Raw genomic sequence first — 24,156 nt, 5'->3', positions numbered from 1 at the left:
GAGGCTTGCCTCAACAAATTAGTGAGGCCCTAAAACAACTTGCAACTTAGTGAGACCCTGTCTTAAAATAAAAAATAAAAAGGACTGGGGATGTAACTCAGTGGGAAAGCACCTCTGGATTCAATCCTCAGTACCCCAAACAAAAAAACAAACAAAACAATCCCTGGGAGCCAGTAACAGTAATGCATGCCTGCAACCCCAGCAGCTTGGGAGGCTGAGGAGGGAGGATTACAAGTTCAAAGCCAGTCTGGGCAACCACCTGCCTCAAGATAAAAAAGAAAAAAGGCTGGAGATGTGCAAAGCCCTGGGTTTGCTCCCCAGCGCTGCCAAACAAAACAAAAACCCCACAACAAAAACAAAAAGCCTTTCCAGCATGCACTCACGTGGTGGATGAATGCACTTGAAATGGCAGAGACCATGGTGTCACCAAAACCACACAGTGACATTCCAATTACATTCAAAGAAGTTATGTTTAGAGGAAAGGCAAAGCTATCCACTGAAATTCCATTCCAAACTGCATACAGTATGGAAAAATAAATGAACAGAGAAATAACTTTGGAACTCGGTCTTTGTTTGCAATAGGGGTGGTTAGAGAAAGTAGATGCAATAGGGGTGGTTAGAGAAAGTAGAAAGACATCCAAGAGGATGGTGAGGGGAGAAGAAATGGAAAGCAACAGTAAGGAGGAGACCTGGAAGCTTCCCCTGGAGCTCAATCCAGGGATGGCGCAATGGAGAGGGAGGCCATCAGAGAGGATCATCCAGTAGATGGGAAAGAACTGCCTGCAGGTCACGGGGACCTCTCAGAGGTCAGCCTCAGTTTCCTGTAGCAACACTTCAACTTCAAAAGTCTGTGAGCATTGAATGACCCCAGGGACCTTGAATAGTTGACTCTCGACTGCGGGTGTAGCTCAGGGGTGGATCACTTCCTAGTGTGTGGAAGGCCCTGGGTTTGATCCCTTGCACTGCAAAATAAAATTCGAAAAGTGTATTCTCTTTTATTGATTAATTGCTTGGCTAGAAATCTATCCCAAGGAAATATTCAGAGAGGCAAATATAGGATTTCTGTACAGAATGTCCATTCGGGTCAACATCACACACTGTTAGTGTTTTTGGGCAATGCTTTGCACATTTATATAACATAAAATACTTGCGTGTGTGTGTGTGTGTGTGTGTGTGTGTGTGTGTGTGTGTGAGAGAGAGAGAGAGAGAGAGAGAGAGAGAGAGAGAGAGAGAGAGAAAGAGAGAGAGAGAGAGAGAGAGAGAGAGAGAGAGAGAGAGAGAGATACCAGGACTGAACTCATGGCCTCATGCATGCTAGGCTCTACCACTGAGCTATTCCCCCAGCCCAATACTCATACAATGTTGAGTAAGATTTTGAAGAGTACAACTCCATATTGTATATATGATTTTATAGCCATCCACTTATTCATTCATTGATTCAATGAATTTTATCAAGCACATAGATGTTTCAGACATTGCAGAGGAGACTGAGTATATGAATTTATATGTGTGTATGTACGTGTTAGCAGAAAAAAAAGAAGGAAAACTAAAAAATATAGCAATAGTGGTCAGATGTGGTGGTGCATGCCTGTAATCCCAGCAACTCAGGAGGCTGAGGCAGGAGGATTGCAATTTGGAGGAGAGCCTCAGCTACTTAGTGAGACTCTGTTTCATTAAAAAAAAAAAAAAAAAAAAATAGAGCTCTTCACATGATTGCTTTACTGTCCTCTAATTTTATTCTTTTTTTTTTTTTTTTTTTTGTGGTGCTGTGGGGATTGAACCCAGGGCCTTGTGCATGTGAGGTAAGCACTCTACCAACTGAGCTATTTTCCCAGCTCCTAATTTTATTCTTTAATTTTCATATTTTCTATAAGGCATATACATTTCTTTTAAATTGGTGAAGTTAATCTTATAAAGAGTGAGAATTAAATTTGGGGGTTCGCAAGTAAGTAAAATTCATCCAGGTGCTCCTTCTCTGTGCATGATGAAGTACAGTGACCTCACGATACTCTGCATTTGGATGTGGGCACTTCCCCACCCCCATCCCCAGGAGTGTCTAAATGTTTCCCCTTTCTGGAAGAAGCAAGCATAAACCAGCGGAGCAGGTTTGGGGCAGTGAGGGGCAGTGCGTGGGAGCAGAGCAGATCTGCATCCGGGGTTTGCTTACTGGTGGCTGGACAGACAGACTGCTGGAGCAGCTTTAGTGTGCCTGCCCCAGAGGAGAGCTCTGCAGTTCTCAGTCACAGCCGGACGAAGAATCTGACACCCCAGAGCACAAACAAAGGAACGTGCGTGCAGAGAAAGGACACTTTTGTGCCAAACAAGGTTTCTAGGCAACAACTTATTAACTACTTCAAAGTCGCTAATCATTCAGCTTTGCTGACCTTTAGAAATGGTCTGATAAACTCATCAGATTTCCACAATGAAAGGGGTGAGGCGGATCCACATTGGGGTCCCCATCACTCCTCTGTGTGTACCAGTTCTATCAGAATCATGTCTTGCTGTCCCCTGGTTTTCTTGCCCCAGCTTCCAATCCTCTCTCCTCTCCCCACCTCCGGTTCAGCACAGAGCACAGGGGCCATGATTTATGCAGAAGGATGCGTTTGCGTTCTTACTCCACGTTATCCCCGAGACTTCACAGTGTGCTGGTTCACAAAGTTTTCTTTTGTTCCTTCTGTACTGGGGAACCTAGGGGTACTCCACCACTGAGCTACATCCCCAGCCCTTTTATCTTTTTTTATTTTGAGACAGGCTCTAGCTCAGTTGCCAAGGCTGGCCTCCAACTTGGATCCTCCTGCCTCAGCCACTCAAGTTGCAGGGATTACAGGTGTGTGCCACTGCACCTGGCTATTAAATGTATATTTGAACCAATGAAATTCCACTGAAGGATATATGTGGCTTCTTAGGTTCTCTAATGAATGCTGAATTCTGCTCATCTGTCAGTTCATTCATTCATCCATGCTTCTCCCTGTTCATCCATCCGTCCGTCCGTCCATCCATCCATCCATCCATCCATCCATCCATCCATCCATCCATCCATCCAATCATCCATCCAATAACCCTTATCAAATGCCTTTTATGAGCCAGATGTGGTCACTGTCATCATGACTGTATAGTTTATTATCTAAAGGGAAGACAGATATTATGACTTGATTTTTTCCAAAGGTATTTACATGGTTTGCAAATTCAATTTTGTATATTTTCATTTATTGTATTTTGGTAGATTATTATTATTATTTGGTCATAATAATCTCCGGGAAAACAGGGGCTTTATCTTATTTGTCACTATGCCTAGAACAGAGCTTGCTACTCCCAGGTGCTTGATTACTATGGGTTGACTAAATATAATTCCATTTAAAAGAACTAAGAATGGGGAAAAATTCCAATTTTTTCAGTTTGAAAAGATACATTAAGGACAAGAGATACAGCTTGGTGGTAGAGGGCCTGCCTAGCATTTGCAAGGGCCTGGGTTCAAGCCCCAGGTTGGGGTGCTTAGAGCTACTCCCCTTTAGGCATCTCTCAAATGATAAATGATTGCATATTGAAACGCAACGTGGTGTGGTGTGGTGACAGTGATTTATGCCTCATTCCTGACTTCACAGTGAGAATGCCTGAGCAATTCAGTTCAGATGACACCAGAGAATTTTGTGATAGAAACTTGATGAGTGTTTTGCGGCTTTAGATTAATTTAGTGATTCTCTTGGCAATTCCAGCAAAAGGCTTTATTGGATCCTGACCTTGCGATGATAATAGAGGACACAAAACAGAAGGTCTTAGGTCAACAGGAACAGCCCGGATAACAGTCTCAGCTGTGAGAGAAAGGGGCATTCTAGACAGTGTGTCTGCTGTGCATTGCAATCCTTAGAGAACAAAACAAACAAAACAAAACAAGCAGAAAACCACACGGCTGTCCTAGTTCTATCTAGTATCCCTTCCCCGGGTCCCCCTCTCCCCGATGGAAGCCTGTGGAACTGGTCCGGGTTAAGACCTGGGCGAGTTGGAAGCTTGAACTGCTGAATCCCCAGGGATTGTATTCGAGATGATCCCACTGTAATGACTTGATTTTTTACAGGGGGAGGGAGGAGGGGGCTTGAACTCAGGCACACTTAACAACTGAGCCACATCCCCAGCACTTTTTTTTGTTTTGGGTGCTGGGGATTGAACCCAGGGCCTTGTGCTTGCAAGGCAAGCACTCTACCAACTGAGCTATCTCCCCAGCCCCCCAGCACTTTTTAAAAATATTTTATTTAAAGACAAGGTTTCACTGAGTTGCTTAGTGCCTCGCTAAATTGCTGAAGCTGGCTTTGAATTTACAATCCTCCTGCCTCAGCCTCCTGAGCTGCTAGGATTACAGGCGTGAGCCACCGTGCCTGGCTGCAGGGACTTAATTTTTAACTTGATCATTTGCAATGACCTGTTTCCAAATGAGGTCACAGTCATAGCATTTCAATACCTTTTGGGGAGTCATGATTCAACGAGAGAGAGAGAGACAGAGAGAGAGAGAGAGAGAGAGAGAGAGAGAGAGAGAGAGAGAAAGTGGGCAGTGGGGCAGTGGTTGGTAGTCTGGATAATTTCTAGAACAGCTGGAACATGGCAGAGCCTATTACAGGGGATTTCTTGCAAGACCTCTGCAACCTCAGACAGTGCTGGAGGAGCTCCGGGGAGATGCTCAGTTTGGACACATGTCAATAACGAAACCAAAAGTGACTTGAAACATCTTGAAAAGCCACTAGACAGGCTTATTTCTGGGGAAAACAAGGAAAGTCGGATCTGGGAAAGAACATGGGCTTATGGGGGTTATATGTCGCTTCTCTAGTACTGGCTGTGTGTCCTTGCTTAACCCTTCTGGGGCTCAATTTCCTCATCTACCTAAGAGGACCAGTGTGCTAGAACTCACTGGGTGTTTGTGAAGACTACATGAGATTAACAAAAAGCACCTGCTCTCCAAGTGAACTTGGCAAAGTCAGCTCCCCATTTTCTCCTTCTGAAAATATACCATCTAGAGAGGGTTCCTGCCTAAGAAAATAGTTTTCTGCTTCCATTGCAATGTTGGAGTGAAAATTCCTCTTAGAAAGGTACAGTAATATTCATTTCAATGCCTAGAAGTTGATTAGACTCTCCTGCCTTACTCAGTACATTAAAGAAAGTGGCAAGACAGAAATGTAACTGGAACCATTCTGTCTCAATCTAGTCTTTAGGGTAGGAGGTCAGGAGGATGAGATTTCAGGAAATTTCCTGGTGAATTACTATTTTTACTCTTATTATTATTTTTTGTCTTGGAGATTGAGCCCAGGGGCACTTTACCACTGAGCTACATGTACCCCCCAGCCCTTTTTATTTATTATTTTTGGATGGGGCCTTGCTCAATTGCTTAAAGCCTCTCTAAATTGCTGAGCTGAACTTGAATTTGTGATCCTCCTGTCTCAGCCTACTGAGTTGCTGGGATTATAGGCATGTGCCACCACACACAGATGAATTACTATTTTTAGATGGAGTTTTTTCTTTTTTCTTTTTTGCAGTGCTAGGGATTGAACCCAGGGCCTCCCACATGCTAGGCAAGAACTCTACCATTGGACTCTAATCCCAGCCCTTTTAAAATTTTTATTTTTATTTTGTTAAACTTCCCAGACTGGCCTGGAATTTGTGATCCTCTTGATGCAACCTCCCGAGCCACTGTGACCAGCTAGATTGAGCTTTCAAATAACCCAATGTATACTAGCATCTGCCAGATCCATAGACAAATGATCAGTAAATGAAACTCTGGAAGATTTTGTAATTATAAAGAATAAAGAGTTCATTAAGTAGAAATAAATAAATCTTAATAAAAAATATTAGTTTACTGATAAGATACATAGCCTGGCACAGTGGTGTATGCCTATAATACAAGCGACTTGGGAGGCTAAAGCAGGAGTATCACAAGGTATTTTTTTTTTTTTTTTTTTGGTACCAGGAATTGAACTCTGGGTACTTAACCACTGAACCACATCCCCAATCCCTTTTTTCGCGGGAGGTGGTGGGGTACCAGGGATTAAACTCAGGGGCACTTGACCACTAAGCCACAACCCTAGCCCTATTTTGTATTTTATTTAGAGAAGGTTCTCACTGAGTTGCTTAGTGCCTCGCTTTTTGCTGAGGCTGGCTTTGAACTCATGATCCTTCTGCCTCAGTCTCCTGAGCCACTGGGATTACAGGCGCGTGCCACTGCGCCTGGCTCCCAATCCCTTTTTATTTTTTATTTTGAGACAGGGCCTCACTTGCTTGGGGGGTCTCTCTAAGTTGCTGAGTCTGGTTTTGAACTTGTGATCCCTCGACCTCAGCCTTCGGAGTCACTAAGTTTATAAGCGTGTGCTAACGTGCCCAATAGGAGGATCGCAAGTTTGCGGCCAGCCTCAGCAATTTAGCGAGACACTGTCTCAAAATAAAAAAATAAATGAAAGGACTGGGGAGGCCACTAATTCTGAATACGAAAACAAACAAAATAAAACAACAAACAAGCCTTGTTTTATATTTCAATTTCATCAGTTTATGTAATATTTTGTTAAATTTCCAAATTATAATAACAATTGCAGAGGACATACGTGGGAGTGGAAACAATCTCATGTGAGTCTTGGGAAGCACCCGACTCAGGCCTAGGGGAGCAGAAGCATTCGGACCAAGTGAAGACCCTTCCAGCTGCACCCTTACAGTGGGAGTCTGCTGACAAGGGAATGTGCTTTAGAGAGGACACAGAGACCTTCTAACCAGGAACTGGTGCAGTGGAGGTGACGGATTTCTGCATGTCCTCTGGCTCTAAGGAGTACCCTGACTGCCTCTCCAACCACAGACCAAAGACACGGGGATAGTTTTATATAGTTCTTTAGGAATCTATTGTTATAATTGGGTATTTTTTTTTTTTTTTAAATTGAGCATCTTTCATTTTAGTAGTGATTCACTTCTTTGTTCAATGACTTGAGAAATATTTATGGAGCACCAACTATTGCTGTGTGCTGGGATAGACAGTGAGTAGGGTGTGGTCCTTGCATAGTGGGGCAGTCAGGTCAGTACATGGGCAATTACCAAGCAACTGGTTAGCCTGAGGGGTAACCCCCGAACACTGCACATTCCACTCTGGCTGGAATTCCTCTCTGATTGGACTGGGCAATTAACAAGCCACCCACCTTCGGGATGGGTCACTCTGTTCTGGGCTCTGAGGTTACAAAGACAAAAAATCCATGGCATTGTATTCAAGAAATCCAGACAGGTACTGGCCTATAATCCCAGTGACTTGGGAGGCTGAGGCAGAAGGATCACAAGTTTGAGGCCACCCAAGGCAATTTAGTAAGCCCCATCTCCACCCCATCTCAAAAAAAAAAAAAAAAAAAATTCACACATGTAACACATTACCCTTGTCAATGTGGCCTTTGGGATAGTGTGGAATCTTCTGGGGGGCATTTGGGAGACACGTGCAGAGGGAAGCTTCCTGCAGGAGGTGAAGATTCTGTAGGCCATGAGTATTTTGAGAAGCAGGACCTGATGCAGCTGTCCCCCAGTCTTTGGGACAATGCCTCACTAACATTGTGGCTCAGTTAACATTCCAATGAGTCCAAGAACTACACAGTGTGCTTAGGGTTTAACCTGGGGCTTGGAGGCTCTGCCCTGGCCCACGCTTTACATTAGATGCTGGGAATCCAAAGATGAATGAAACCTGGCCTTTGCTCTGAACCAGGAGATTAGAATAAAGACTTATTGTTAAAAAAAATTTTTTTTTTTGATCATTGATGGACCTTTATTTTACTCATTTATTTATATGTAGTGCTCAGGATTGAACCCAGTGCCTCACATATGCTAGGCAAGCACTCTACCACTAAGCCACGACCCCAGCTTTAGAATAAAGACTTATTTCTGGTTAAATTCTGGTAACATATCAGGCAATGCAAATTAAAATGCTTTTGAGCCAGGCATGTTGACACATGCCTGTAATTCTAGCAACTTGGAAGGTTGAGGAAGGAGGATTGCAGGTTTGAGGCCAGCCTGAGTAACTTTGTCAGATCCTGTCTCAAAATAAAAAAAATTTTTTTTAAAGTTCTAGGAATATTACTCAGTGGTAAAGTACACTTGGGTTAATCCTTAGCACCAAATAAATAAATAACAAAATAAAATAAAAAGGGAAAAAAATAACAGAATGAATCAAACAACATTACCCTATGTAAATTTATGATCACACAAATGGTATGCCTTGACTCCATGAACAAATAGAGAAACAACATGTATCCCATTTGTTTACACTAAAAATAAATAAATAAATAAATGAAGGAGATTTGAATGCTAAAACTCAAAAATGTATTTGATTATTCTTTATATGCTTTTTATTGATAATTTTGAGCATCTTATGAATCAAATTTTCCTGTGACAAAAAAATAAATAAATAAATAAAAAGCTTTTAAAGCTGATCCTTCCTTCCTTCCTTCCTTCCTTCCTTCCTTCCTTCCTTCCTTCCTTCCTTCCTTCCTTCCTTCCTTCCTTCCTTCCTTCCTTCCTTTTTTTTCTTCCTTTCTGTACAGGGGATTGAACTCAAGGTTGCTGTATCACTAAGTTACATCCATAGTCCTTTTTTTTTTAATTTTGAGATGGGGTTTCACTAATTTGCTTGAACTTGTGATCCTCCTGCTTCAGCCTCCCAAATCACTGGGATTACAGGTGTGCACCACCATGCCTGGATTGAAGTGGCAGTTTTATCTGAATAACTCCCCTAAGTGCTTTTGAAAATATCAGCTTTCCCTTCAGACTTTCCTCCCAGCCTCCAGGCCCCAGGGAAGTGGGCTGCGGCTTCCTTCACAGCAACAGTAACCTCAGAGCTTGCAGTGGCTGGGGGATGGTTTGCTCTAGGTGACCAGAAATTTCCACTGGTCTCGAGGAACAGACGAGTTTGAACGAGGCCCCTCCATTCATCACAATTCCCATGGCTTCTGTTCCAACTCTCCTCCAACTCCCAACTCCTGGACCAGCCAAGGCTGCTGAAGTTGAAATAAAGCCGGCAGAATGTCATGCGTGTGTGATTTCCGTCAATTTCGTGTGATTAAGTGCCACCATCAACAGACAGGGAACTGCATCTCTGTAACTTTCTCCAACATGAGGAAGGGAAACTGGGGCTGAAGAAAGTTAGGGGCACAAAGCAATGCTTCTTTCCCAGAGGGACCAGCAAATCAGCTTGTGACTCTTTCCCAGAAAGAGAAAGTCCATCCCCGTTTCTAAGCTGGATATCTTTACATGTTTTCTATTTCTTAAGAATGTTTCTCGTTGCTCCTCCCTAGAGAGCTGTACCCCAAATAACAGCCTTTTCCAAGTTCTCACTGCCGTGTGTACCCTGGGGAATCCACATGCCAGCCCCAAGCAGAAATACAGTTGTGCTGTCCCACTCATGTCCCCCACATGCCCTCGGCCCTGCCCAGCTGGAGGGTCACATTCCATTTCATAAATAGCATCAAAGAGAAGCCACTTTGGGGGTAGAGAGCGGTTGAAGCAGAAGTCGGAGACCTCCAGGCAATGACTAATGTGGCAGACAGGCTTCTCTGTGTCCCTTGTTAGCTGATAATGAATAGATCTTCAGCCTCCTCTTTCTACCTCTAGAAAAAGAAAGTGGCAGTGGACAGAGAGGGTTCCTTTTAGAAAGTTCCCGGCTCTAACTTTGGGGGGGGGGTACTGAGGATTGGACTCAGGGGCACTTGACCACTGAGCCACATCCCCAGCCCTATTTTGTATTTTATTTAGAGACAGGGTCTCACTGAGTTGCTTAGTGCCTCACTGTTGCTGAGGCTGGCTTTGAACTCACCATCCTCCTGCCTCAGCCTTCCGCACCGCTGGAATTACAGGAGTGTGCCTCTGTGCCTGGCCCAACTTCATCTCGTGTTGTTGACTTTTGCACTTTCCTCCCTAAAGTCACTAAATCTAGTCATGAATTTTTGGTAAATTGAAACCTCTGATAAATTAGATGTTGACTGAGGTGCTTTTCTTTTCTGCAGTATTGGGGATTGAACCCAGTGTCCATCTATCACTGACTGACATACACCCCTGGCCCTCTATATTTTATTTCGAAACAGAGTCTCCTAAATTGCCCACGCTGCCTTAAGTTTGCGATCCTCTGGCCTCAGGCTCCTGGGTCGCTGGGATTATAGGGATGTGGCCTCATGCTTGGCAGCATTCATCATTTTAAAGTGGAATAACAACAATAAAATGATGCAATTAAAAGGACTTGAATATCTGGGTGCAGTGACACATCTCTGTAATCTCAGTGGCTTGGGAGGCTGAGGCAGGAGGATTGCAAGTTCAAAGCCAGCCTCAGCAATTTAGTGAGGCTCTAAGAAACTTAGTGAGACCCTTTCTCTAAATAAAATATAAAAAAGGGCTGGGGATGTAACTCAGTGGTTGTGTCCCTTGACTTAATCCCCAGTACCAAAAAAAAAAAAAAAAAAAAAAAAAAAAGAGCCAGGGATGTAGATTAATGATAGAGCATTCCCACATTTACCCCCAGCATCACCAAAAACAATAACAAAAAAAAGGGATGGGGACAGGGACATGGCTTAGTGGTAGAGTGTCCCTGGGTTTAATCCTTAATATCACAAGACAAAACAAATATTGAAAGCTAGCTCATGAAAATCTGAATAGTTATCTTTAAAATTTATTATTGCAAAGAAAGATCTGGGGCGCTGCTGCTGTCGTGAATGCCTGGGTCCCCTTCAGTGCTGGAAGTGGCCGTGTAGGACGGCCCAGTGTGCTTGATCCCTTCTTGGCCATGCACTGCAGAGACACGGGTCCAGTCCTGAGGTACAGAAACAGACAACGGGAGGGTCATCTGAACCTTGGAAGAAAGCTTCTGAATTTAGGTAACTCAGCAGACACCCTTGAGTCAGTCAAAAGGATTGTGTACCTATCAGACATTGTCCTGAGATTCTGCATCACTGTTCGTCACCTCGATTGAGCCTTGTACTTCACCTGTGAAGATGTCCTATGGGCTGGAAAGTCTGCCCTTGCTCCCCATGTTGATTGGAGAAGTGGGTCCAGCGTTTATTCAGGTACTGTTTTCCCTCATCATGAATCTGAGCTCTGATGCTTATGAGATTTGCTTACTGATAGAACAAAAGTCTTCAGCTTGTAGCTGGTGAATGAAGAGTTCAGAGGAGGGATTCCAGGAGGAATCTGGGGGACCAGGGACCCCAGGAAGAGGCCTGCCCCAACTGGTTTTGAGCTTCGACTCTGAGTCCTGCCCTGACTTGGGTCCCTGGTGGTCATCTCCCTCTTCTGCTGCATGTGGTCAGACATGCCTGTGATCTCTTCCTTCCATTGGACAAACTAGACCTCTAGCATTGTGGCCTTGGGATTGTGGGGCGTTGCAGTCTCGTGTTCTCCATCCTGTCTATTGTCACCCTAATCTGTCCCTGGCTGTGACTCAGGCCCTGACATTCTGCTACAGGATAAGGAGGGGACCTAATTGGTTAGATGGCACCCCTGACCCCATTCTCATAATTCTACTCCTTGATTGAAGTTAAATCCAGAGATTCTGGGGTGAAGGGAGGAGCTTTGGGCAGATGACTTGTCAATAGAATGATTCTAATATCCAACTATGCCTGAGATTTTGTTCTTTTCCTCTTTCATTTTCTGAGTCTCTCTTGATGTAATTCGTCTGTCTTAAGTCAATTTAAGATTCTGTCTCTATGCATCTTTTTTTAACCTCAGTCCCCTGTCCAGGAATTTAAGACAGAATTACTTTTTGGTAGGGGAAAGTATAAGATTTGGCTTGGAAGTTTCTAACTGCTTTCTTTCTTCTCACAGAGGTGGCTCATGGCAGATTTTTTTCCCTTTAAACTCAAAACCATAATTTTTAAGACTTCATGTCCCAGGGGACTCTTTTCTCATACCTCTGCACCCCAGGTTGTTCGGTACTTTTCTTCCTCCCTCCTGTCAACTTCCTTTATGGTTTGTCCCTTACCCTGCCCTGTATCCACACCTTCAGATTTCTGCCACTTATTTTCAGAGCTATGTTTTCCAGCTGGTTCTTACTACCTCTTCGCCTATCCATATTGATGTTGTATCTATGATCTTGTTGTAAATACTGTACAATGATTTTTGCAAATAACTCTGACCCATGACCACAGTGGAGAGCAAGCCTTCCAGGTCAGCAAATTAAAGATCAGTTTGCTCACTGGGAAAAAAAAAAAAAAAAAAAAGGAAGTTCTGGCCTATCAGGCTATATATATGCCAGTTGGCAATGCCACCCAGAGATGGGTATCTGTTTCTTTTTTGAGGAATTTATGCTTTGCTGCCTTTCCAGACCCTACCTGGATATTTTCTTTCTATTAAATGATGTACCTGACTACTATAAGCCTTTATGTTTGAAACTCTTGGATTAAACTATTTCAATGATCAATGATCCCTTCTAATATTAATAGTATCTATAATGACTTTCTGGAACTTTAGTTTGTGAACACTGATTTCTTCTAGATTTGTGTGTGTGTATGTGTGTGTGTGTGTGTGTGTGTGTGCACGCGCGCGCTTGGCATGAACCTAGGCCCTTGCTCTTGCTAGACAAATGCTCTAATGCTGAGCTACCACCAGAGTGTGAACACTCTAAATAAATGAGGTATGTGAAGACAGGAAAGTGACATTCAGGTTACCTTCCCATAGTCCTTTCTCTCAGGTCCCTGGAAGGGTTAACACCCATGCTCATGATGGGCAGTAAGATATCTGACCAGTAACCCTGCTTGAGTTGCTCCCTGACCTTTGGATAATTCCAGTCCCTGTTTGGGATTTATGCTCTGGTCTTGAGGAGCCTTTGGCATTAGCCAGCCCATTGTTTCTCACTGATCCCAGGGAAGACTATTGTCTTGCAAGATAGAGAAAATCCTTAAAAAAATGGAAGACCCAAATGGCATGAGAAAATTAGGAGATAAATGACCTAGACAAATGGAAACTTTGTTCCAGAAAAAGATAATTTAACATGATCTAAAGGAAGCAAAGAAAAAAATAGATCTCTTCGTTCAACAACCCTCACAGTTCAGGATCCATATGCTGTGCATACTGTGACATGGTATGCAACTCTACTTTTGATCTTGGCAAAGTTGGAAGGGAACCCAAAATACTTGCAGCAGAAGCAAAAATTGACAAAGGGGATTACCACAAGGTAAAAACCTGCAAATACCAGGAAATGATGAATGGAGTGGAGAGACAACCCATGGAAGAGAGAGAATAGGTGCGAGGCGTACCTCTGATTAGGTCTCAATATGCAAAATTTATAAAGAACTTAAACAACTCAAGAGCAAGAAAACAAATAACCCAATTTAAAAATGGGCCAAGGATCCAAATAGATGTTTCTCAAAAAAAGACATACAAATGGCCAAGAATATGTGAAAAAAAAAATGCTCAAAATGACTCATCATCAGAGAAATGCAAATTAAACCCACACTGAAATGATACCCCACACCCATTAGGATGGCTATTATCAAAAAGATGACGGACAGGTGCTGGAGAGGTGTGGAGAAAAGAGAACCCTTGCACACTATTATGCAAATCAGTATAGCAAGTACAGAACACAGTATGGCGTTTCTTGAAAATGATCCAGCAATCCCACTGCTGGATGTCCATCCAGAGGAAATGAAATCGCTAGGTGAGAGAGTTATCTGCAATTCTATGCTCATGTCAGCATTATTATTGTTTTTTGTGGTGCTAGGAATTGAACCCAGGGGCACCTAACTACTGAGCCACACCCCCAGTTCTTTTTATTTTTTATTTTGAGACAGGGTGTCACTGAATTGCTCAGGGCTTGCTAAATTGCTGAGGCTGGCCTCAAACTTGAGCTCCTCCTGCCTCAGCCTCCCAAACTGCTGGGATTACAGTCATGCGATGCTACGCCTCCCTCATTGCAACATTATTTATAATAGCCGAGATAGGGAATCAACCTAATAGTCCATGAGTGAATGAATGGATAAAGAAAATGTGGAATATAAACACAAAGGACATGTAGCCTTAAAAAAGATAAAAGGAAATCCTGTCATATGTGGCTAAATGGATGGAACTGAAGGATACTATCTTAAGTGAAATAGGCCTGGCACAGAATGACAAAGAGGAATTGCATGATCTCATTTGCAAGTGGAATCTAAAAGAAGTAGAACGCAGAAGTACAGAGAAAATGGTATTACTAGGGAATTGGGGAGATGGTTAAAGGACAAAAAATTTCAGTTAGGTGGAATAAATTAAGAGATCTATTGCACAGTATAATGACGATAGTTAGTGACAATGTATTGTATTCTTGAAAATTGTTAGCCAGGCATGATAGCACGCACCTGTAATTCCAGCTGTCTAGGAGTCTGAGGCAGGAGTATCACAAGGTAGGGGCCAGCCTGGGCAATATAGTGAGACCCTGTTTCAAAATAAAAATAGATAAATAAATAAATAGAAATAAAAAGGCTGAGGGATGCAGATCAGTGGTAAAGTGCTCCTAGTTTCAATCCTCAGTACCAAACCCCCTCCCCCCCAAAAAAACAAAACAAACAAACAAAAAACAAGGAAGAAAATAAATAAACAAAAAGTTAAGCATAGATTTCCTATGTAACCAATAACAAGTTCATTAGGCTTATACAAGATTGAAAATACATCTATATAAAAACTTGTACACGAAGTTCATAGCAGTATCATTCATAGTACCAAAAAGTAGAAATTACCCAAATATCTATCAACTGATGAATAGATAAGCAAAATGTGCTATGATGACTATAATATGAATTCCATTCTTAAAATAGAATATTATTCCACCATATAAAGGAATAAAATTCTGATATTTTCTATATGAGTGAACATTGAAAACACTGAGTTATATGGAAGAAGCCAGAGACAAATTTTACTTATGTATGAGTCCATTTACATGAAACGTCCAGAACAGGCAAATCAAGAGACAGAAAGTAGATTGATGGTTGGCAGAGGTGGAGGCCATGGGGGAAGAAACGGGGAATATCTGTTTGGGGTGAGGAAAATAGTCTGGAATTGGATAGTGGTAATGGATGCCTAGCCCTGTGAATACCCTAAACATTAGTGAGCTGGATACTTTAAAAGGATAAATTTTATGGTACATGAATTCCATCTTAACAAAACTGTTATTTAAAACAAAATGACAAAATAATCAAATTTTCTGTACAGTAGAAAATATAATACTATGATTAATAAAATTTTGTTTGGACAAAACATTGATCAATGAGTCTTGCTCTTTTGCGAAACCCACTTTGAAAAAGTTGATTCAATAAAGATTGATTTCATCAATTATTCAGACTTCAGTTGGGCAAAAATTAAAAAGCAAAAAATAAATAATAAAACTGGAAATGCTTTAGCTGTTCTTTATAGAAAATGCTGCAAAATTAAATTGGCTTAACAGCATTCATTCCAGAATGATATTGGGTATTTAACATAGAGGTGCTTTACCACTGAACCACATCCCCAACCCTTTTTATTATTTTTGAGACAGGGTCTCACTAAGTTGCTTAGGGCCTTGCTAAGTTGCTGAGGCTGGCCTTGAGCTTGAGATTCTCCTTTCTCAGCTTCCTGAACCACTGGTTCAGGAAGGTGTGTGCCACTGTGCCCAGTTTAGAAATTATTTCTTAAAAAAACTGATAAATATTGGTATTATTTTAATTAAAAGATTTATACTAAAATACTGAATCAAAAAATACCTCTTGATTCAAAATGGCAGATTAGAATGTGCCATGCACTTCAATTCCAATTTTGCACTAACATTTGTAAATTGTTTCTTGTATTTGGTTTGCTAGGATTGCCTTAACATAGTACCACAGACGGGGTGGTTCAAACAACAGAAACTTATTTGCTCCTGGGCTGGGGGTGTAGCTCAGTGGTAGAATACTTGCTCAGGGTGAGGAAGCCCTGGATTCAACCCCAGCACTGCAAAAAAAACCGAACCAAACAACAAACAAACACAAACCTCACAGTTCTGGAGGCTGAATTCAAGATCAGGGTGTGGGCAGGCTGGATTTCTTCTGAAATTTTCCCTGGGCTTTCAGACAACTGCTTTCTTAATGTCTTCACAAGGTCTTTCTTCAGTGTCTGTCCTAACTCCTCCTTTGACAAAGACACCAGTCAGATTGGTTTAGGACCCACCCTAATGGCCTCATTTTAAATTGATCACCTCTTTAAAGGTCATATCTCCGATTAGAGTTATTCTGAGGTACTGGGGGTAGAGACATGAACATATCAATTTAGGGGTACACAGTTTGGCTCAGAAAGTCTGTCTGTTTGGTATTAGTACATTCATGCACTTCCCTCATGACCTCATGGGGTCACAGAATATTAAGAACTGTAAACCTCAGATGTCATCTGGTATATTTCCCACCTTCTCTCTTTCAGGAAGAGAAATGAATATTACATTATGCAAAGCCTGTTTCTCTGACTTCCAACTTTCTATGGAAGTTTCCTTCTGTGTTTGTCCTTATGAGGAATGTCTTGTACTATACTGAGCGTGCTCATTAGGAATGACAAGTTCATTTGCATAGTTTAGCAACAATGGAGGATTACTTATGAAAATAAAATGAAAACTAGCATGTCGGTCGAGAAGCCTAAAGCCAGATTGCACTCAAACATTGTTTTAAACAGTGCATCTCATAAAACCGTTGCCATTAACAAAATCCTTAGTGCAAATCCCACCTCACCAACTAACAGCATCCCTTTTGCTCTGGAGTGAAGCAGCTACCTTGTTTAGGCTGTTTAGATGTCTGGCCCTTCACACCTTGAGTCCTGGGTTTCAAAACGAAGGTAAGAATGTATTGTAATTGCTTTATGACACATGCTTGGAACTATGGTCTCTTGCCTGTCATTAGGCTGCAAACGCTTTGAGCCAAGTGCCTGGAACGTTTCTGAACAGGTAAATTGTAGAGTGATATTGTGTACAGAATGCTGGGTCAGTGGCCACAGGAACTGGGATCATGGTGCATAGACAGGATCATCTCATGATCATACATCCACTGCCAAAAAAACTTTAAAAAGCCAGGCCATCTTTTGTGCCCCATTACCAAGGGGCAAAAACTTCAAAAGGAACCTCAGGATTCATGGTGTCTTAGGGAGAAAGTGGGCTAATGACTTCTTTGTATTCTATTTTACTTTTTTGTGGTGGTAAGGACTAGGCATATGTAATGTTATACTAACAACATAAAAGCAGTTCATGGTTTTATTTCTTTCATACAGTCATCTCACTTTATCTGAGGGAGGTAAGTTCTAAGATGTTCTGTAGCTAGCCATTTTTTAAAGGCTTGGTTAACGGCAAATGTATTTATTTATTATGTATTTATTTATGTATTTATTAACTTATGTGGTGCTGAGGATCGAACCCAGTGCCTCACATGTGCTAGGCAAGGCTCTACCACTAAGCCACATCCCCAGCCCCAGCAGTGTTTTATATATTTCATTTTTTTCTATATGTGTATTTCTATAATAAAACTTAATTTACAAATTGTTTACAATAAAATATTAATAATAACTAGTAATAAAATAGAACAGTAATAGCACTGTATTGTAATTAAAGTTATTTAAAACTCATGATTTGTTTATTTCTGGATTGTCCATTTAAAATTTTCAAACCACTGTGGACCCTAGGTCACTGAAAGCACAGATAATTTTTAACCATAGATAAGATGGGGTGATTGTAATTTGGCAAGTATTTACTGATGCTGTATTATGGATGGAATATAAATATAGCTAAAACATAGTCCTCCAGAGCTGAGATCGATGTATCTACTATTAATTACAATAAGGTAGTAAATTCTAAAATAGAACTTTGAGATACTGCAGGATCTGCAGAAGGGAAAAAAAAAAAAAAAAAAGCTTTCTCTTGCTAATAGAAAATCAAGAAAACTTTATAGAGTGGGTGATATTGGAGCTGCATCTGGATGCAGGCTGGGCAAGGCTTCCAGGCAGGAGAACTATAAGCACCAAGGGATGGAACTTCTGACACATGAAGCTTTGGGGGAATTGTAGGTGACCTGATTTCTTGTTCTGTGTGTGTCTGTGTGTGTGTATGTGTCTGGACATACTGGGGATGCTTTGGTTTCTTGACTTCAGGATGTTTGGGAAGCGTGGAGGGAAATGAGGATGGAAAATAGGCAAATGGTGAAGGGAGTGTCTCTGGACTGTGGTAGAGAGGTCAGAGGGGGCGGGGAGGAATGTTTAACAAGAACTGGACGAGCCAGGTGTGATGGTGCACGTCTGTCATCCGGAGACTTGGAGGTTGAGATAGGAGGATCACAAGTTCAAGGCCAGCCTCAGAAACGGAGGGAGGCCCTGCCTCAAAATGAAAATTAAAAAAGAATGGGAATGTAGCTCAGTAGAAGAGCGCCCTGGGTTCAATCCCCAGTACCATAAATAAATAAATAAATAAGTAAAAGCAACAATGAAACGATGGTGCTGTGGATGTAGCTCAGTGGTAGAGCACTGGCCTAACGTGTGAGATCCTGGATTGGATCTCCAGTACTGAGTTAGAATTGATGGGACTTGATTGGTTAGAGCAGGGTGGGGTAATCAGGGGTGATGACACCCCATTTCCAGTGGGGGCCCCTGGCTTGGGTGGTGATGCTGTGACTCAGAGTTTACAGACCTTAGAGTAGGAGGTCGGGTTACCTGGACAACTTCCAAAAGGGTTGAATGAACACAGTGCTAAAAAGAAGTAAAACCACTATAACAAGAAGAGCAGGTGAGCAAGCCTCCAGAAAAGGGACAAATTAGAATATATCTTATACAGTCACCGCTCTCATCGATTTCACCATAAAATAAGCTGAATGTAGGTCTTTCCTCACTCAAGGTGAAGCCTGTGAATTTCAAAGGTATGAGTTGTGCTTAAAGTAAAAAATAAATAAATAAATAAAATTGAACCAACTTTCATATTCCATGTATGTGACCGGTTCTCCCCCTTGCCTGGGTAAATGCGAATAGAGCAGACTCATACAGTGTTCTAGAAATACAGGTGGATTAACACGATAAAGACTGATTCCATGGACGGCCCTCCCTTTCCTGATCATTCCACCTAATACATTCCTGTGTGTGATTCAGGGCCGACTTCACATCCTGCCTTCTGGAACCTGGCCCATATGATGTCAGCCTGCATTTAACTCCCTTGACCCAACACTCTTCTGCAGCAATTTGGGGTCTATTCTAGACCACCTTGAATAATTCATTTTCATTTTCTGTGAGTCCCCAGAGAATATAAAATCTTATTTATCCCATGTGATTCTCTCTCTCTCTCTTTTAATTGTTTGTTCTATTTAGTTATATATGACAGCAGAGTACATTTGGATTCCTTGTACACAAATGGAGCACAGCTTCTCATTTCTCTGGTTGTACCCGATGCAGATTCACACCATTCGTGCAATCCTACATGTACGTAGGGTAATGATGTCTGGTTCATTCCACCATCTTTCCTTCCTCTCCATGTGATTCTCTTGAATTTTCCAATTCCCAGTCTTTCCTTTTGTATCCTGGTCACCTGCACCCTTGCACAAGGCAGCAAGAGCTGCCTGTCATCTGCCTTTGTAGATATGTGTCCCTTGCTTCATTCATAAAGCCAGTGCTAGTTGGTATTTTCCATGTGCCAAGCACATGATCCAGCCCCAGGCTTCCCTGCCTCACTACGTTCTAGCCACCTGTTCCCACCCAAAGCCTTTCTACCTGCTCCTCTAATTGCCTGGACATCCCTCCCTGAGAACGTCTCAATATTTAAGTTTTCTTCCTTTAATTCCACCAGGGAAACCTTCTCAGACCAGTCTTGCACCCATTCGCTCTCTCTTTTCATAAAGTGCGCATTGTTACGTGAAATCGAAGCATCCGTTTAGTTGTTTAGGGTCCATTTCCCCATGTTGGATGTCAATGCATGATGGCAGCCAGGCACAGGGGCGCCCACCTGTAATCCCAGCAAGTTCGAGGCCAGCCATACAAGTTGGAAGTCAGCCCGCACAACTTAGAGAGACCCTGTCTCAGAAAAGAAAATGGGCTGGGGATGTAGCTCAGTGGTAGAGTGCACTGGGTTCGATCCCCAGTACTGCAAAGCAAACGAAAAACCCCGTTGACAATGTTGTCCCGTTCTCTGCTGGACCGTCTGCATCTAGCACTGGAGTGAGTGAGCACTGGTGCCTAACTCCTCGCAGGTGCTCTGAAGGTACATGGCCTTTTTTTTTTTTTTTTTGGACTCCAGGGTGCTTAACCACTGTGCCACATCCCCAGTGGGGGCCTCCCCTTTTTCAAGAATATTTTACAGTTGTCAGTGGATCTTTTTTTTTAAATTCTTATTTTTACAGACTGCATTTTTATTCAATGTACACAAATGGGGTATAACTTTTCATTTCTATGGTTGTCCCCAGTGTAGATTCACACCATTCACGTAATCATACATATACATAGGGTAATACAGTCTGTCTCAGTCAATTGATCTTTTATTTTATTTATATGCAGGGCCTCACACATGCTGGCAAGTGCTCTGCCACTGAGCCACGCCCTAGCCTCCCACCCCCTTTTATGTTTTATTTTGAGACAGGCTCTCGCTAAGTAGCTTAGGGTCTCACTGAGTTGTTGAGGCTGGCCTTGAACTTGTGATTCTCCTGCCTCAGCCTCCTGAGTCGCTGGTATTACAGGCAAGTGCCACCGTGCCGGACTTCACCACCTTTTTATCTAACTGCTGATGGTATTTCTATCCCTTCTGCTTTTTCCCTGCTAGAAGCGCCTGCAAATTCTGTCCCTAGCGTGAGGCCATTGCCTGTTGATGGGGTGAGGAGGGAATGGGCCCTTCTCGCTATTTCAAGTCACTCTGTACTTGTAAGATATATCACAAATAAACAGTTCGTTTTGCTCGTAATAAATAATAATGCTCCACTTTGGGCAGTTTCGCCATCACATTTATTAGCTGAAGTCAGCATTATGGCTGCTCATGCATGCATTTAACTCCCACAAATGTTAAGCGGATGCCGCCACACACTTGACAAATCCCCCCCTCGGTCTCCTCTTCTATGCAGAGGCAGTTAACCTTCACGCTGTTGCGGTTGCTTTTTCTACCACTAAAGCACTGATGTGTTAGGATTTGATGGAAGGATATTCCCCCTCTGTAATGCTATATCGCCAGGAAAGCATCCCCCACATGCATGTTTAACTTGCTACACTGGTCATCTATTTTTTTTTAAAGGGTCCTTTTGGATATTAATTTACCTTGCTCTTGCCCTTGATATCAGATCTGTCACTGCCCCATGACTGATGGATGAATGTGGCATTGCCAGGATCTGAGCCACATAAACATTTAATGATAGCCTTCTCTTCCCCTGTTTAATAACCCGCCATCGCTGAGCTGTCTCTCCACACATTTATTTCCTTGCTGCCCAAATTGATGTTTGTTGATTCAGTGTCTAGTTTTGGGTTCATTTCTATAGTCATCTGAAAAGGTCTTTGTGTTTGGGGAATCAAATTATAATTTCAGCTGTTTTCTTCATCTCTTTAGCTGAAAAATGGGTGTATGGTCAGAATGTGGGATATGTAAATAGACTGGGAGATGGAACGCCTTTATTCCAAAGATCCAGTCAGACGCCAGAGGACAAGAATGGGGGACGAGTGGGTCTTGTCAAAGCCCTGTTTTCTTGCTTTTTTTCTATCTGTGTGATCTTCCACAATTCTCACTGTCTGTATTGCAGGCTCTTCCCTATGAAACCAAGGTTGGATTGGATTTGCTATGGGTTCCCTCTGGCTGGCAGCCAGAAAATTTGTTGAGGGGGTTATTGCTGTGGGAAACTTCTATTTGGGAGGGTTGCTGGAGGGCTCATGGGGTAGCTGTTGGCTTTGAAACCAGCCAGGAGCAAGAGAGAAAGAGAGAGAGAGAAACAGACAGAGGTAGAATAGAAATTGTGCTTACTGTGTAAACAGTTAATAATGCTATCAATTTCTACCTCATTGCCAAATAATGGAGATAAGAATCTCATTATTCAGAGACATGCAAATGTAGCGATTCTAGTCTTCACACACAGCCATTAATCACCAGGCCCTCACGCTATGTAATTTGCTCTGTGAACTCAGGCACATTAAAAAATGTCACCCTCATCACTGCCAGTCATGGCACCACTGAAGACAACGCCAGAATAAAAGGCACTGGAAAGGGGACATGGCTGAGGACTGCACTGTCGCAAGGCAAAAAAACAGGGAGTCAAACACAATGGCCTCTGGTTGGCTTTGCAGAGCCACTGGCTGGAAACTGACCCAGATGCTCTCAGACGGAGGCGAAGTTTGAAGTTGGCCCTGAAAAAGCAAAGTACTGAGGCTGCATTGGCGTGGTGAGAATCGAGGGCTTTCTGTGACCTTGAAAATCTCCGGGGCTGGGGAGATAGCTCAGTTGGTAGAGTGCTTGCCTTGTGCAAGCACAAGGCCCTGGGTTCAATCCCCAGCACTGCAAAAAGAAAAAGAAAAGAAAAAGAAAATCTCAATAGCATTGATTTCCACTATGCCAGAAATAGAGACCTTTAGCGGTTTCTTTGGCGTAGATCTGTGTTTCCCAAGATGGCATCCACTAGCTGTTTGTGGCTACTGAACACTTGAAATATGGCCAATGCAACTGAGATGAGCCGTAAGTACAAAATTTACACTGCATTTCAAAGACTTTGTGTGTAAAAAATGTAAAATAGCTCGTGAGTACATTCTTAATTGATTACTTGTTGAAGAAATATCTTGCCTGTATTAGACTAATGTAAACATATTGTTCAGATTAATTTCTCTTGGCTGGGTACGGTGGCACATGCCTGTGATTCTAGCAATGGGGAGGCTGGGGCAGGAGGATGGTGAGTTTGAAGTCAGCCTTAGCAACTTAGGAAGTCCAGGTCTCAAAATTTAAAAATAAATAAATAAATAAAAGGACTAGGGTTGTTGTTCAGCACCCCTGTGTCCAAATCCCAGTATCAAAATAAAACAAAAGAGAAAATAAACTAATTCACTCTATTATCTTTCCTATGGTCATGTATAAATACACGAGCAATGTCATTCCACATCAGGTACAATCAGAAGAATGTGAAGTTGTACTCCATGTAGGTATGTCAAAATACATCCCACTGTCATGTCTAGATAAAAAGAACAAAGAAAAAGAAATAAATTAATTTCTCCTGTTTCTTTTTACTTTTTAAATGGGACTACTTAGAAAATTGGAAGTTACATACGTAGCTCACATTTTATTTCTAACACTGGCCTCCGGAAATCAGACGCTTGTTTATTCCAGTTGCTAAGAGTTGATCTTGTTTTTCTTGCTCTCCGGATTCCCTTAGAGATTCTTAGCATTGATAGGAGGAGCTGCTTCCTCATTGCTGTTGGCGGGCAGAGTTCTTCCTCCACATGCTGCCTTGCTCCATTCTGTCCCAACTCCCCATGCCTGTGGCCTCCTCCTCTACTTGCAAAGAAAGCCAGGTACACTTGTTTCAGGGCTCTAAATGGAAGGTGGCCCACAGCAATTCGTGGAGCATAAACCCAACACAGGTTTAAACTTTTTTGTTTGTTTGTTTGAGACAGGGGCTCACTGTCTTGCCCTTGGTTGTTCCTGAACTCCAGTGATCTCCTGCCCCAGATGCAGGTTTAAGCAGGAGATTGCATTTGATTTTTGTTCCAGAAAATCTAAGGGGGTAAAACACAGCAGCTCAGTAAAGGCAATATGTGTTGTAAAGTGAAGCAGAAGCCCTCGCCGATGTCAGAAGATGGGGATGGAAATCCACTAACTAGCTATGATGATCTGGTTAAGTCAGTGTTTGAGCCCCATTTTCTTTCTTTCTCTGATGTCTACAAAATGAGCTCAACAATGCTTTCTTGAGCGAACAGCTGAAGGCATATCAAGTGAGATAACGTGTTAAGAAAGTCTGTGAATCACCAAACTTTTTTATGGAGGCAAATTTATGCCCAGACAGGCATATCCTGTGGGCAGATTATCTTATTTGGTCAGAAAAGGGTGTTTTGTTAAGTTGAATGGGAATGCCTTACAGGTGGACGGTCCCCAGTCTGCGACAGACTTTACCACTTGTTATCTTAATGCAGTTGATTTGGGTCACCTGCCTGGCTGCTGAAAATGTTGTGTACCTTGCAAAATGGCTAGGGCAACATTTGGTAACGCAACCATGTCACTGAGGGCGGCCTACG

The 24,156-nt window shown here is 42.4% G+C and overlaps 1 pseudogene across 1 annotated transcript; it reads left to right on the top strand.

The window, feature by feature from the left end:
- Positions 1–728: 728 nt before the first annotated feature.
- LOC306661125 (peroxisomal membrane protein 11B-like) lies at positions 729–11,421 on the top strand (annotated as a pseudogene). Its single transcript has 2 exons — positions 729–806; positions 10,717–11,421. The product of its transcript is annotated as a peroxisomal membrane protein 11B-like (transcript).
- Positions 11,422–24,156: the final 12,735 nt, after the last annotated feature.

This window comes from Sciurus vulgaris (genome assembly GCF_902686455.1).
Source record: "Sciurus vulgaris genome assembly, chromosome: 5".
Classification (NCBI taxonomy): Eukaryota; Metazoa; Chordata; class Mammalia; order Rodentia; family Sciuridae; genus Sciurus; species Sciurus vulgaris.
This window is presented reverse-complemented; position numbering and strand designations above follow the sequence as displayed.